Genomic DNA, 16,081 nt, shown 5'->3' with positions numbered 1-16,081 from the left:
TGCACTCGAGTGTCATACTGAAAATTCTGTCGAACAATGGAGTATTTGGATACACTATATTTTTGCTTGGTTAAAGAGCAATTAGGAATACAAAAGACAAAATAAGACTTTTCACTTAATAATGTGTAAATAATTGGTTTCCTTTTTATGTAATCAATAGTTTTTATTTCTTCAATTCCCATTATGCATAAAAGATAAGGCATGAGTTTAAAAAAAAGCAAAATGTCCTACCAACCGAGCCACAGCCGCCTGTAAACACAAAATAAAAATATGAAACAGTGTTGATCATTTGTATAGTATTTGGTCCGGTCACATCATGTCAAAGTACCAGTACATACATCTGAAGTAAGCTGACTGCTGTTAAACTTGCCCTAAAATTTGGCGCATCCACAGTAATGTGCAAGAACTCATTCTCCACTCTGAGAAACATGTTTTCAGACCAAAGGTGCACAATACTCCATAAAAGAAAGGCCCAGTTAGTTTAGTTGCCGTTTGACAAGGACTTTATGCACGAGCGAGGGGAAGGACACGATTTGATTTCGTAAAGTGTCAACACTCACCACCTACAACTCTTCTAAAGTTAAGCCATGTGTTTAATTTATCTTACAGTGCCCACTGTGGCATACCTGTTAATAACACCTCATGTGTGTGCATGCGTGAGCGCATGCGTGTGCCATTTCCCCCCGCATTAACCTATGCCCCCCAGTTAGATGTGCTCTGATGCCAGAATCTGAATCAATCACAGGTTGTACTACAATGAGTTGGTGAAACTTTTCTGTTCTGCTCCTGTGTGGGTGTATCTTATTTTCCTTTTCTGTTCTGCTCCTGTGTGGGTGTATCTTATTTTCCTTTTCTGTTCTACTCCTGTGTGGGTGTCTCTTATTTTCGTCCATACATTGTACATGAGTAGACCAAGCACAGGAAGAGAAAAGCAGCTTTCTTCCAGACTGTTTCACAGCTTCATAAGGTGAATAAGTAACTTCATCGCATGAGTGACTCATTCAGTAAGTCACATTACCTCATGAATGAGTATTGCATTAGTGAGTCCTACCTCTTTCAGTCACATGATCACATGAGTCAGTCACATGATACATGAGTCTCAGTGATCATAGATTGTATCTGTGTAGTCATCCAGGTCATGGTAATCTGCAAAAAGGACACATTGCCGTTTTTGGACTGTGAGGTGCTGGCAGGGAAGGACGTAAACCTCAATATAGAGGTCTACAGAAAATCTACCCACACAAACTAATACTTTCTCTTTAAGTCCCATAACCCACTTGAACACAAGCTAGGGGCTATCACATCCATCAAGGACTGAGCGCAGAACATCCCCCACACCAACAACCGAAGAAAGAAGGAGCAGACTCACATCAGGAAGGCTCCTACTAACTGTGGGTATTCAAACTGGGCCTTGGTCAAATCTGCCAAGAGAAGAAGAGCCACTACATCGAAGCTGAAAACAGAAACAGGAGGCGGAATGTGGTACTCCCATATGTGGCTGGTTTGTCAGAGAACTCAGAAGGAGTTTCTTCAAACATAACATACGAATGTATTTCAAACCCACTAACACCCTCAGACAAAAGCTGATTCAACCAAAGGACAAAATCAAGTTGAGTTTATTTGTATAGCCCTTGATTACAAGAGTCTCAAATGGCTTCACAGGCCCCAGTTGTCAAAGATTGACAATATCCCCTGATCTAAACGCCCAATCGGGAAAGGAAAAACCCAAAACCTAATTTGGGGGAAAAGTAACCTTGAGAAGGGACCGCTGATGGGAGGGAATCCCCCTTCCAGATTGACCAGACTGCAATGGATGTCGAGTAGGCAACATTTATCACATAGTATGATGCTGTACAATGTTAATTAAAATGACCAGTGACCAGGTTGGATAAAATTAGAAATGAGCTCATCAGAGGGACAGCCAAGGTTCAATGTTTTGGAGACAAAGTTAAAGAGAGCAGACTTCGATGGTTTGGACACGTCCAGCGGAGAGAGAGTGAGTATATTGGTAGAAGGATGATGAGGATGGAGCTGCCAGGCAAGAGAATGAGAGGAAGACCAAAGAGAAGGTTGATAGATGTCGTGAGGGAAGACATGAGGGCAGTTGGCGTTAGAGAGGAAGATGCAGGAGAGAGGCTTACATGGAAAAGGATGACACGCTGTGGCGACCCCTAACAGGACAAGCCGAAAGGAAAAGAAGAAGAGGAGTCGTGTGGACCTCACAGATGTATCAAGCATAAACCAGGCTTAAGCAGCCGCTGCACAGGCCCATGGTGCAGCATTAACAGGCAGCTTCTTTGGCATGACAATTACAGACAGAGTTAAGGGGTGGTTACTTGTTAAGCCTTGTTTCTAAAATCGCAAGTGTGAATTGTGAAGTGCACGTAAATCCCATAAAGACAGTGTGGATTTAATTTTTCATAGCGGAGGCAGAACTTAGTGTTGCTGATCTGTATCTCTGGCACATGTAGTGGATACATCATGCTCTTGTCTCTTTGAATGTGCTTGAAGTTGTCATGAACATGGTTAGGGCGACGGCGAGGAACGCAAGGCAAGAACATGGTGGACCCAATTGCAGGGAAGCAGGGAGGCAAGGCAGGAGTGCGGGAATCTCAAAATAATAATATTTAATCACAATGATAAAACAACAGGCGACTATGACAAAAACAACAGGCGACTATGACAAAAACAACTGGCGACTATGACAAAAACAACTGGCGACTATGACATGGCAAGACATGTGACAACGACAATGAACCGACGAGAACTGAAAGAAACCAGGGAACTAAATACAAACAAATTGACGAGACAACGAGGAACACCTGGACAAGACGAGTGGCTAGAGAGAGCTGATTGGTCAACACAAAGTAGACGAGAACAGGTGGACACAACAACCTAATGAGCACATGACAAACATGGAACACAGGAAAACATGGAACAAAACTAAACAACCCAAACCAAAACACAGACCATGACAGTACCCCCCCCTCTAAAGGAACGGATCCCAGACGTTCCCCAAACAACAACCAAAAAGTCACCAACCCAGGGTGGGGGGAAGGGGGCCTGGAGGAGGGTACAGAGTCCACCCCTCAGGTCAGTCTGGTGGCCATCCAGGCCACCCGAGGTGAGGTGCTTGGCTGAGCGGGTCAGGAGGTCGTCCAGGACGCCAAGCACCAGGGTCTTTACAGGGCCATTCAGGCGGACGGCCACGGTGCCGAACCCAATGGTAATGCAGGGGCCAGGCAATAGGGTTGGGTGGCGGCCGCTGGACGAGCGCCGCCGGAGCGTGCTCGGGTGGCGGCCGCTGGACGAGCGCCGCCGGAGCGTGGTCGGGTGGCGGCCGCTGGACGAGCGCCGCCGGAGCATGGTCGGGTGGCGGCCGCTGGACGAGCGCCGCCAGAGCAGGGACGGGTGGCGGCCGCTGGACGAGCGCCGCCGGAGCAAGGATGGGTGGCGGCCACTGGACGAGCGCCGTTGGAGCAGGGTCAGGTGGCGGCCGCTGGACGAGCGCCGCCGGAGTAGGGTCAGGTGGCGGCCGCTGGACGAGCGCCGCCGGAGCAAGGACGGGTGGCGGCCGCTGGACGAGCGCCGCCGGAGCAAGGATGAGTGGCGGCCGCTGGACGAGCGCCGTTGGAGCAGGGTCAGGTGGCGGCCGCTGGACGAGCGCCGCCGGAGTAGGGTCAGGTGGAGGCCGCTGGACGAGCGCCGCCGGAGCAAGGACGGGTGGCGGCCGCTGGACGAGCGCCGCCGGAGTAGGGTCAGGTGGCGGCCGCTGGACGAGCGCCGCTGGAGCAGGGTCAGGTGGCGGCCGCTGGACGAGCGCCGCCGGAGCAAGGACGGGTGGCGGCCGCTGGACGAGCGCCGCCGTAGCAGGGTCAGGTGGCGGCCGCTGGACGAGCGGCGCCGGAACATGGTCGGATGGCGGCCGCTGGACGAGCGCCGCCGGAGCAAGGACGGGTGGCGGCCGCTGGACGAGCGCCGTTGGAGCAGGGTCAGGTGGCGGCCGCTGGACGAGCGCCGCCGGAGTAGGGTCAGGTGGCGGCCGCTGGACGAGCGCCGCCGGAGTAGGGTCAGGTGGCGGCCGCTGGACGAGCGCCGCCGGAGCAAGGACGGGTGGCGGCCGCTGGACGAGCGCCGTTGGAGCAAGGACGGGTGGCGGCCACTGGACGAGCGCCGCCGGAGCAAGGATGGGTGGCGGCCGCTGGACGAGCGCCGCCGGAGCAAGGACGGGTGGCGGCCGCTGGACGAGCGCCGTTGGAGCAAGGACGGGTGGCGGCCGCTGGACGAGCGCCGCCGGAGCAAGGACGGGTGGCGGCCGCTGGACGAGCGCCGCCGGTGCGGGAGCCTGGCGCAGCTGCCGAGGAGCCGGAACGGAAGCCTGGCGCAGCTGCCGATTAGCCGGAACGGGAGCTGCAGTCGCTTCCTCAGCCTGCCGCCATTGAGGTATGGGAGTAAAGGGTACGGGAGTGGAAGAGTGCACAAGGTCTCGGGAAGGTGAACTAGGAAAAATGGCTGGTACTGAACATGGCTTGGGGGCAGGTTTGACTAGACGTGACTTAATTGGAGCCGTGGAACAACGTGTGGGAACAGGTGAAAAATCAAGTGATTTGTGAACAGGGGGGAAAAAACGAGGGGGCAAAATTTGACCTTTACTTGGGCGCCTCCGTTGGCCACCACGCGGCGGTCCCGGGTAGATGGCCAAACGGGTGCCCAAGAAAAGGTCAGAGGGAAAGGATTTGGACTCACTGGGGTTGGAAACGTGGAAACGTGACAAAAACTGACGAGGACGGGATAAACTAGGGAAGGAACCAGAAAAATCTAAATCTGTGTCAGAGTCAGAATCCGACAGGAGGTTAACTAAATCAGGGCCATCTTCACAATCAGAAAAATCTGAATCTAAAGAAACATGTGGATGTACAATAGTAGGGCATGGTGAATAGCTAGGACAAGTGGGGGGACCCGAGGAAAAGGACAGAAAAGACTGAATGATAGGGCTTACTGGAGGAGCGTAGGTATGGATGGCAGGCTGAGGACGGTGGGAGCCAGTTTGGTGGCGTCCAGGGTGACGCCATGTTCTTCCCGCTGGGTCCTGTTCTGGTCGGTTCATTCTGTCATGAACATGGTTAGGGCGACGGCGAGGAACGCAAGGCAAGAACATGGTGGACCCAATTGCAGGGAAGCAGGGAGGCAAGGCAGGAGTGCGGGAATCTCAAAATAATAATATTTAATCACAATGATAAAACAACAGGCGACTATGACAAAAACAACAGGCGACTATGACAAAAACAACTGGCGACTATGACAAAAACAACTGGCGACTATGACATGGCAAGACATGTGACAACGACAATGAACCGACGAGAACTGAAAGAAACCAGGGAACTAAATACAAACAAATTGACGAGACAACGAGGAACACCTGGACAAGACGAGTGGCTAGAGAGAGCTGATTGGTCAACACAAAGTAGACGAGAACAGGTGGACACAACAACCTAATGAGCACATGACAAACATGGAACACAGGAAAACATGGAACAAAACTAAACAACCCAAACCAAAACACAGACCATGACAGAAGTGTTATTTACCCAACAGGAGAACCTCAACAAGCTGATGGCGAACCTCCGGCACACTCAGCCGCACTTTGTCCGCTGCATTATCCCCAATAACCTGTTCGCTTGGTAGGCAAACTGCAGAGGATGTACTTCCTGCGGCTTCTGAGGAAGCACGGCCTGCCACCGGAGCTGCTGAGACAGTTCTACACAGCGGTCATCGAATCAGTCCTGTGTTCTTCCATCACAGTCTGGTTTGGTGCTGCTACAAAAAAGGACAAACTCCGACTGCAACGGACAATCAAAACTGCTGAAAGGATTGTCGGTACCCCCCTACGCACCATTGAGGACTTGCACGCTGCCAGAACTAAGACAAGGGACCCTCCACACCCCAGTCACCAGCTCTTCCAGCTCCTTCCCTCAGGTAGGCGCTACCGATCAATGCAAACTAGAACTAGTAGACATTCCAACAGCTTCTTCCCTCTTGCGATCAACTTCTTAAACACCTAACCTATAATTCCATTACAACAAGCTGGCAATTTTTTGACTTGAGTTCGTTGTCACATTTCATAAGCAAAAGGACACAGTTGAATATTTTGGAAACATTGCAGATATCATTAATGTATAGTAAAAATAACTTGGGAACGAGCACAGATCATTGGGGGACTCCATCAGTGATTTTTAATGTATTTGAGTATTCATTATTAAATTGCACATATTGAACCCTGTCATCCAAGTAACCTTTAATCCAATCGTATGCCATAGCTATCTAAATTTTTCATTAATATACTATGATCAATACTGTAAAATGCTTTTTTAAAAGTCTATAAAAACACCAATATTGTAGTCTCAATAATCAATATTTGTGGACATCCCCTCGACCAACTCCATTACTCCCATCAAGGTGGACCTTTTTGCTCTGAAGCCATAATTGTTTTCAATTAAGTGATTGTATTTGTATATGAATTTGATTTTTGAGAACTGTAGAAGTAGTGATATTGTTCTGGAGTTGGTGAATTGATATATTTCACTGTTTTTGTAGATTGATATTACTTCACTTATTTTCATGTTACCCCTCTTCTTGAGCCGTCACCTTATCGTGGTGGAGGGGTTTGTGTGTCCCAATGATCCTAGGAGCTAAATTGTCTGGGCTTCACGCCCCTGGTAGGGTCACCCATGGCAAACAGGTCCTAGGTGAGGGACCAGACAAAGCAAGGCTCCAAAAACCCCTATGTAGAATACCATCCATCCATCCATCCATCCATTTTCTACCGCTTATCTGAGGTCGGGTCGCGGGGGCAGTAGCTTTAGCAGGGACGCCCAGATTTTCCTCTCCCCAGCCAATACATCCAGCTCTTCCGGGGGTGATCCCGAGGCGTTCCCAGGCCAGCCAAAGAATGTAGTCTATCCAGCGTGTCCTGGGTCGTCCCCGGGGTCTCCTCCCAGTGGGACGTGCCCGGAACAGCTCACCAGGGAGGCGTCCGGGAGCCATCCGAATCAGATGCCCCAGCCACCTAATCTGGCTCTCCTCGATGTGGAGGAGCACCGGCCCTACTCTGAGATCCTCCCGGATGACCGAGCTTCTCACCCTATCTCTAAAGGAGAGCCCGGACACTCTGCGGAGGAAACTCATTTCGGCCGCTTGTATCCAGGATCTTGTTCTTTCAGTCACGACCCACAGCTCGTGAAGCATAGGTGAGGGTAGGAACGTAGATAGATAAATCGAGAGCTTCGCCTTCCGGCTTAGCTCCTTCTTTACCACGACGGATCGATACAAAGTCCGTATCACTGCAGACGCTGCACCGATCCGCCTGTCGATCTCCCGTTCCATTCTTCCCTCACTCGTGAACAAGACCCCAAGATACTTTAACTCCTCCACTTGGGGCAGGATCTCATCCCCAACCTGGAGAGGGCACGCCACCCTTTTCCAACTGAGGACCATGGTCTCAGATTTGGAGGTGCTGATTCTCATCCCAGCCGCTTCACACTCAGCTGCGAACTGCTCCAGTGAGAGTTGGCGGTCACGGCTTGATGAAGCCAACAGAACCACATCATCTGCAAAAAGCAGAGATGCAATATTGAGGTCACCAAACCGAACCCCTTCTATGCCTTGGCTGCGCATAGAAATTCTGTCCATAAAAGTTATGAACAGAATCGGTGACAAAGGGCAACCTTGGCGGAGTCCAACCCTCACCGGAAACGAGTCTGACTTACTGCCGGATATGCGGACCAAACTCTGACTTGGGTCGTAGAGGGACCAAATAGCCCCTATCAGGGGGTTTGGTACCCCATACTCCAGAAGCACCCCCCACAGGACAACCCGAGGGACACGGTCGAACGCCTTCTCCAAGTCCACAAAACACATGTAGACTGGTTGGGCGAACTCCCATGCACCCTCGAGGACCCTGCTAAGAGTGTAGAGCTGGTCCACTGTTCCACGGCCAGGACGAAAACCACACTGCTCCTTCTGTATCTGAGATTCAACTTCCCAACGGACCCTCCTCTCCAGCACCCCAGAATAGACCTTACCAGGGAGGCTGAGGAGTGTAGTTGGAACACACACTCCGGTCCCCCTTCATAAAAAGGGGGACCACCACCCCAGTCTGCCAATCCAGAGGCACTGTCCCCAATGTCCACGCGATGTTGCAGAGGCGTGTTAACCAGGATAGCCCTACAACATCCAGAGCCTTGAGAAACTCCGGGCGAATCTCATCCACCCCCGGGGCCCTGCCACCGAGAAGCTTTTTAACCACCTCAGTGACCTCAACCCAGAGAGAGGAAAGCCCGCCTCTTCTCCCTCATGGGAAGGCGTTTCGGTGGAATTGAGGAGGTCTTCAAAGTATTCTCCCCACCGGCTCACAACGTCCCGAGTCGAGGTCAGCAGCGCCCCATCCCCACTATACACAGTGTTGATGGTGCACTGCTTCCCCCTCCTGAGACGCCAGATGGAGGACCAGAATTTCCTCAAAGCCGTCCGGAAGTCTTTCTGCATGGCCTCACCGAACTCCTCCCATGCCCGAGTTTTTGCTTCAGCGACCACCAAAGCCGCATTCCGCTTGGCCAGCCGGTACCCATCAGCTGCTTCAGGAGTCCCACAGGCCAAAAAGGCCCGATAGGACTCCTTCTTCAGCTTGACGGCATCCCTCACCGTTGGTGTCCACCAACGGGTTCGGGGATTGCCGCCACGACAGGCACCAACCACCTTACGGCCACAGCTCCGGTCGGCCGCCTCAGCAATGGAGGCGCGAAACATGGTCCACTCGGACTCAATGTCCCCCGGCTCCCCCGGAACATGAGCAAAGTTCTGTCGGAGGTGGGAGTTGAAACTCCTTCTGACAGTGGATTCCGCCAGACGTTCCCAGCAGACCCTCACAATACATTTGGGCCTGCCACGTCGGACCGGCATCTTCCCCCACCATCGGAGCCAACTCACCACCAGGTGGTGATCAGTTGACAGCTCCGCCCCTCTCTTCACCCGAGTGTCCAAGACATGCGGTCGCAAGTCCGATGACACGACCACAAAACCGATCATCGAACTGTGACCTAGGTTGTCCTGGTGCCAAATGCACGTGTGGACACCCTTATGCTTGAACATGGTGTTCGTTATGGACAAGCCGTGATGAACACAGAAGTCCAAAAACCGAACACCGCTCGGGTTCTGATCGGAGGGGGGCGTTCCTCCCAATTACGCCATTCCAGGTCTCACTGTCCTGGAGGACAGGTGGTGAGCCCATGGGAAGGGGGACCCTGGTAACCCTTTCGGGTTGTGCCCGGCCAGGCCCCATGGGTGCAGGCCCGGCAACTAGGCGCTTTCCTTCGAGCCCCACCTCCAGGCCTGGCTCCAGAGGGGGGCCCCGGTGACCCGCATCCGGGCAAGGGAAACCATAATTTGTCTTCTTCATAAGGGGTCTTTGAGCCATGCTTTGTCTGGTCCCTCACCTAGGACATGTTTGCCATGAGTGACCCTACCAAATTGGCGTGAAGCACCAGACAACTTAGCTCCCAGGATCATTGGGACACACAAACTCCTCCACCACGATAAGCTGACGGCCCAAGGAGGGGTATGTAGAATACATTAAATGAATCTAGGTTTCCCTTGCCCGGACGCGGGTCACCGGGGCCCCCCTCTGGAGCCAGGCCTTGAGGTGGGGCTCGAAGGCAAGTGCCTGGTGGCCGGGCCTGGCCGGGCACAGCCCGAAAGCGTAACGCGGGTCCCCCTTCCCATGAGCTCACCACCTGTGGGAGGGGCCATAGGGGTCGGTTGCAGTGTGAGCTGGGCGGTGGCCGAAGGCGGAGACCGTGGCGATCCGATCCCCGGCTACAGAAACTGGCTCTAGGGACGTGGAATGTCACCACTTTGGCAGGGAAGGAACCCGAGCTGGTGTGTGAGGTCGAGAAGTTCAGACTAGATATAGTCGGGCTCGCCTCCACACACGGCTTGGGCTCTGGTAACAGTCCTCTTGAGAGGCGTTGGACTCTCTTCCACTCTGGAGTTGCCCATGGTGAGAGGCGCCGAGCAGGTGTGGGTATACTTATTGCCCCCCGGCTCGGCACCTGTACATTGGGGTTCAACCCGGTGGACGAGAGCGTAGCCTCCCTCCACCTTCGGGTCGGGGGACGGGTCCTGACTGTTATTTGTGCCTATTCACCAAACAGCATTTCAGAGCACCCACCCTTCTTGGAGTCCTGAGAGGGGGTGCTGGAGAGCGCTCCTGCTGGGGACTCCATCGTTCTGCTGGGGGACTTCAATGCTCTCGTGGGCAATGACAGTGAGACCTGGAAGGGCGTGATTGTGAGGAACGCCCCCCCCGATCAGAACCCGAGTGATGTTCTGTTATGAGACTTCTGTGCTCACCATGGATTGTCCATAACAAACACCATTTTCAAGCATAAGGGTGTCCACACGTGCACTTGGCACCAGGACACCCTAGGTCGCCGTTCGATGATCGACTTTGTGGTCGTGTCATCAGACTTGCGGCCGCATGTCTTGGACACTTGGGTGAAGAGAGGGGCGGAGCTGGTGGTGTGTTGGCTCCGATAGTGGGGGAAGATGCCGGTCCGACCTGGCAGGCCCAAACGTATTGTGAGGGTCTGCTGGGAACGTCTGGCAGAATCCCCTGTCAGAAGGAGTATCAACTCACACCTGTTAGGTTGAAGACACCTAGAACACTTGTAAAAACAAGACAGACACAGAGGCAGTTCAGTTTTCAGACTTGCAAGGAGAAACGGACGAGAGTGTACTTAGATACAATCTCCAACCCGTTCTAAGTTCACTCTGCCAAATCCTCTCTTTTTATTCCCTTAGGGCAGTTCCCTTGTTACATATGAGTTACAACGTCAAAAAGGTGGGGGCATACATGCTTGTTGCAACTCATGTGATCAGCACATAACACTCTTTGGTGTGGTTGAGACAGTAGAAGAATTATATACTTCTTATCAAGACACAGGAAAACTCCTCGGTTCAAGTTTGTCCTTGCACCTGCAAGGACTTGACTCATCCTGTGGGAGAAAGCTTTGCACGCGGTGATAAAACATTTCTCTAATCAGAAGTAAGTAGAAAAGCACAACACATGATAACTTATTTACATTTTTCCATCAACACCTACGGCAGAACTTCACCCACGTCTCAGGGGAGGCGGGGGACATTGAGTCCGAGTGGACCATGTTCCGCGCCTCTATTGCCGAGGCGGCCGACAGGAGCTGTGGCCGTAAGGTGGTCGTGGCCTGTCGTGGCGGCAATCCCCGAACCCGTTGGTGGACACCAACGGTGAGGGATGCCGTCAAGCTGAAGAAGGAGTCCTATCGGGCCTTTTTGGCCTGTGGGACTCCTGAGGCAGCTGATAGGTACCGGCTTGCCAAGCGGAATGCAGCTTTGGTGGTCACTGAAGCAAAAACCCGGGTATGGGAGGAGTTCGGTGAGGCCAAGGAGAAAGACTTCCGGATGGCTTCGAGGAAATTCTGGTCCACCATCCGGCGTCTCAGGAGGGGGCAGAAGTGCACCATCAACACTGTGTATCGTGGGGATGGGGTGCTGCTGACCTCAAATCGGGACGTTGTGAGTCGGTAGGGAGAATACTTTGAAGACCTCCTCAAATCCACCGACATGCCTTCCCATGAGGAAGCAGAGTCTGGGGTCTCTGAGCCAGGCTCTCCTATCACTGCGGTTGAGGTCACCGAGGTGGTTAAAAAGCTCCTCGATGGCAAGGCCCCGGGGGTGGATGAGATTCACCCGGAGTTCCTAAAGGCTGTGGATGTTGTAGGGCTGTCCTGGTTTACACGCCTCTGCAAAATCGCGTGGACATCGGGGACAGTGCCTCTGGATTGGCAGACTGGGGTGGTGGTCCCCCTTTTTTAAGAAGGGGGACCGGAGAGTGTGTTCCAACTACAGGGGGATCACACTCCTCAGCCTCCCTGGTAAGGTCTATTCAGGGGTGCTGGAGAGGGGGGTCCGTCGGGAAGTGGAATCTCAGATTCAGGAGGAGCAGTGTGGTTTTTGTCATGGCCTTGGAACAGTGGAACAGCTCTTCATCCTCGCCAGGGTCCTTGAGGCTGCATGGGAGTTCGCCCAACCAGTCTACATGTGTTTTGTGGACATGGAGAAGGCGTTCGACCGTGTCCCTCATGGAGTCCTGTGGGGGGTGCCAAGGCTGCCCTTTGTCACCGATTCTGTTCATAACTTTTATGGAGAGAATTTATAGGCGCAGCCGAGGCGTAGAGGGGGTCTGGTTTGGTGGCCTCAGTATTGACTCTCTGCTTTTTGCAGATGATGTGGTTCTGTTGGCGTCATCAAGCTGTGATCTCCAACTCTCACTGAAGCAGTTTGCAGCCGAGTGTGAAGCGGCTGGGATGAGAATCAGCACCTCCAAATCTGAGACCATGGTCCTCTGTCAGAAAAGGGTGACGACCGAGGACACACTGGAGAGACTATGTCTTTTGGCTGGCCTGGGAACGCCTCGGGATCCCCCGGAAGCGCTGGATGAAGTGGCTGGGGAGAGGGAAGTCTGGGCGTCCCCGGTAAAGCGGTAGTAAGTGGATGGATGGATGGATGGATGAAGTTGCAGCCTGAAATACAGTATATTGGTACAAGCGTACCAATTCAAGTGATTTTGATCAGGTGACGCATTTAGGGTTTTGAGAAACCTATTTGTCAGTACTTTTCCAGTCCGGTTGCACACACACACTTATTATTCCAAAGGTGGGAGGAGAAAGGGGGTGGATTCACAGGTCGAGGAATCAGGGAAGTTAAAACAATAACAGGTTTTATTAAAGACATTGGCAAGGACAAAGACAATCGCTGTCTGAGCAGAGTCATACCATAGAAGTGAAATTAATAGAGGTGCATGCAACAACAACAACAAAAATTCTTTGTAAGGTTCAAAACTGTGCCGACTGTCAAAAGTGGAAGCATTGATGCACACATTAATCTCAACAATTATAACAATTAATGCAAAACCACAGAGGAAGGGTTCTAAAACCCGTGGGTCCTTAGCGTACTGGAGACATCATCTTTTAGCAGCGTCAGGCTAACTATTCCCGCCATCCGTTGCAGAAATAGAGGAAGTATTAGGGAGATGAAGGAGGTAGAATGGGAGGTGAGGAGGTGATGCGTGAACCCACGTAGCTCTTGGTTGGCAGGATAGAAGAACCTGGATGGCCCGGGCAGCCACTGATGTCTCTAAGTCTTTTGTCGCTGGTTTGATGTCATCTAGGGGTCCTTCGGCCACTCCACGGCAGTGCTGAGAGGACTTGTTTCCTGAAATTGAGCAGTCAGTGTGCAATACCTGTACATCTCGAGTGTCCATCGGCAGACGTGGCCTCGGCAGACCCAAATGGATCCGGTCCAATGGAGTGCCTGCAAAGACAATCTCAAAAAGGGGATAGGGCACATGGCATCCTCATATATACGTGACCTAATTTATTTAGAGGAAAAGCTCTAGCTAGGTACTTTTTCTTTCCCCCAAAAGCCTGTGTCGACATGAGCACGAGGTCATGTCAATAACGAGTGAAGGCTATTAAGTAGTCTGGCAATCGAAGGGCACCACCAGCACTAGCCAAAACTTTCTTCCGCTTGATAAAATCTGCCTCAGCATTTTTTGTCCAAGAGATGCGAATGACATGGTCAGTTGTGCATAATTATTGATCCAGGATCTGCCAATATTTTGTCAGGCCCAAAAATAACATCTGTACTATCATTAGATTTTTCGTCAGAAGTTTGGGAGTTTGAAATTTTGAAATTACATTTTTCAGACGACAATTAAAATGTATCTTTGCTGACTGTATGCCAGTGTCTGCTAAGAATTTTAGTAAGGCCCCTGTGACCCTTTTTTTTAAAAGAAGAATCATCTTTTATTGTCATGAACATGCATGCATGCACACAAAATTTGTTCTCTGCATTTACCCCATCACAGTGAACTCATACACATGTTAGTGGAACACACTGGAGCAGGGGGCAGCTGAAGCGCCCAGGGAGCATTTCGGGGTATCAGTGTCTTGCTCAAGGATCGTGAGTCCAGGGGATGTTGGTGGATGGTCCAGTCGGGGTCTTGAACCTAGGTCCCCCACAGTGGCAGGAAAAGAGCTTAACGATTGGGCCACGGCTGCCCATGCCCATTCATGTGCGTTCATAAATCGGTGATGTAGATTAAGATCTGACTCCCTGAAGGATTTACAATACTTAAATACCGTAATTTCTCGTGTATAATGCACACCCATGTATAATACGCACCCCCAAAGTTAACCTCAAAATTCTGGAAAAACCTTCTACCTATTTATAATGCAATTTTAAATGCATGATTTTGCTTCCACCCATATGATCAAAACATGAAGTATTATCTGTATTTTATTAGGGTTTTATTCTGAATTTAAGCATTTGGTTTGAACACTTAATCCTTTTTGAAATTTACTTGCTCTCATTTTGAAATTAACAGCCCTATTTTTATTTAGTAAATTAGAAAACACACAGTTATGCTCATATGTTTGATTACCCAGGCAGAATTTGTAAGATGGGAACAATTCTTTAAAGAAAACATGAAGGACCAAGTGAAACACATTTTATTTTATTTGAATGATATTCAAATTAAGCGGTCAAGCATTTCAGAAAAGCATTATCGTTAAAGAAAACATAACCATAAATAAATTATGGTTGTTGTTCAGTCATCAGGCATATTAAAACATTTTTAAATAAAAAATAAATACAAATATTTCACAAATTCTGCCAGGGTATGTAAACTTATGAGCACAACTTTACGTATATGCAGTCATACGTACCCCTGTCATATTGGAGTGAAAGTGTAGGCTACACATTTTTTATAACCACCTGGTGGCAGTGTCATTTTGGAATGAAAGTGTACAGCTTTTTATAACTACTAGATTGCGGCATACATTTATAAAATGTGAAAGATTTTTCCATTTGCCCCTATACCTATGTATAATGCGCACTATTGACTTTTGACAATTTTGGGGGGCGGGGGATGCGCATTATACACGAGAAATTACGGTAATAATTACAATGAAAAGTTAGAAGTTTCCGTCTGTAGTCGGGACTGTGAGCTGGTGTAACGCGCTGCACGGCTGACGTCACGCAAGTAAGTGCTTCTCCCCCCCATCAAACACCCCAAATAGTTACTTTTTTCTAACTTACTTACTAACTTTTCTAGTAAATGTATATATATATTTTTTTTTATTTTTTTTCTCAAATGTGAATGCAAACCAAAATTGACTGTTATTTTCTATTGGTACTGAAAAGAATGCATTAATGTCCACTACTGTAAACACAGTAGCGTCTGGTCTTAATGAATTTAACAATGTGCGTGGGTTTGGTACGCATGCTCTGTATTACTGCAGCTCATCACATTCTTTTTTATCTTCTATTTTTGTGATAAGCTCCAAGGCTGCAGACAACAGCCTTTCCCACGTTTAACGGTGGCTTGTCTTTTATTTTTTATATAATTTGATTCCTGCAACGCGGCTATTTTTTGTGTATTTAACCAACCATTAAAGCCGTGTTCGGTTATCCCTGTCTCTAAATATAAAATTTTATCAGGATCCTGTTTCTTTTTTTCTTTTAAATTTAATTTAATGAACCTCCAACCTTTACACTGCAGTGTATTCCTGTTTTTTATTTTACTACTTCCTTTCCCCATTTGAAAGAATTTGGTTCAGTGTAATACTACCTAGGGTAGTCTAGAACACTGTTTCTTTTCAGTAGGACGGTGATTCAAATTTACTTTCTGTGGTAATTCTCACTTCAACTCTTTCGAGTGGAGAATTCTTGCCTTTGCATCCACAAAAGTCCACCGTTTACTTTCCCACTGTTTTGGTATGGAATGAAAAACCTAGTGGTTTCCCATTTCCCATTTACACTCTCATTCAAACAGTTTTCATTCACACTGGCTCGTCAGAGGACTCCGCCGTCCCATACGGAATTTAACTACGTCTGTCAACAGCTCATTAGAGGACTCCGCCATCCTATACGGAATTTAACTACGACGCCACGAAACTTTCCTAGTTTCTTTATTCTACCCGCCATT

General features: G+C 50.0%; 1 protein-coding gene and 1 pseudogene across 2 annotated transcripts in view; both read left to right on the top strand.

Moving 5' to 3' along the window:
* si:ch211-158d24.2 (multiple epidermal growth factor-like domains protein 9) overlaps positions 1-16,081 on the top strand; it is a 395,895-nt gene that overhangs the window by 91,066 nt on the left and 288,748 nt on the right. The gene's annotated exons all lie outside the window — the stretch shown is intronic.
* Positions 1-16,081, top strand: part of LOC133475849 (myosin-7B-like) — a 106,765-nt pseudogene that overhangs the window by 66,796 nt on the left and 23,888 nt on the right.

This window comes from Phyllopteryx taeniolatus, chromosome 3, assembly GCF_024500385.1.
Source record: "Phyllopteryx taeniolatus isolate TA_2022b chromosome 3, UOR_Ptae_1.2, whole genome shotgun sequence".
In the NCBI taxonomy this organism is placed as follows: Eukaryota; Metazoa; Chordata; class Actinopteri; order Syngnathiformes; family Syngnathidae; genus Phyllopteryx; species Phyllopteryx taeniolatus.
Note: the sequence above shows the minus strand (reverse complement) of the source record. Positions and strands in the feature narration are given on the sequence as shown.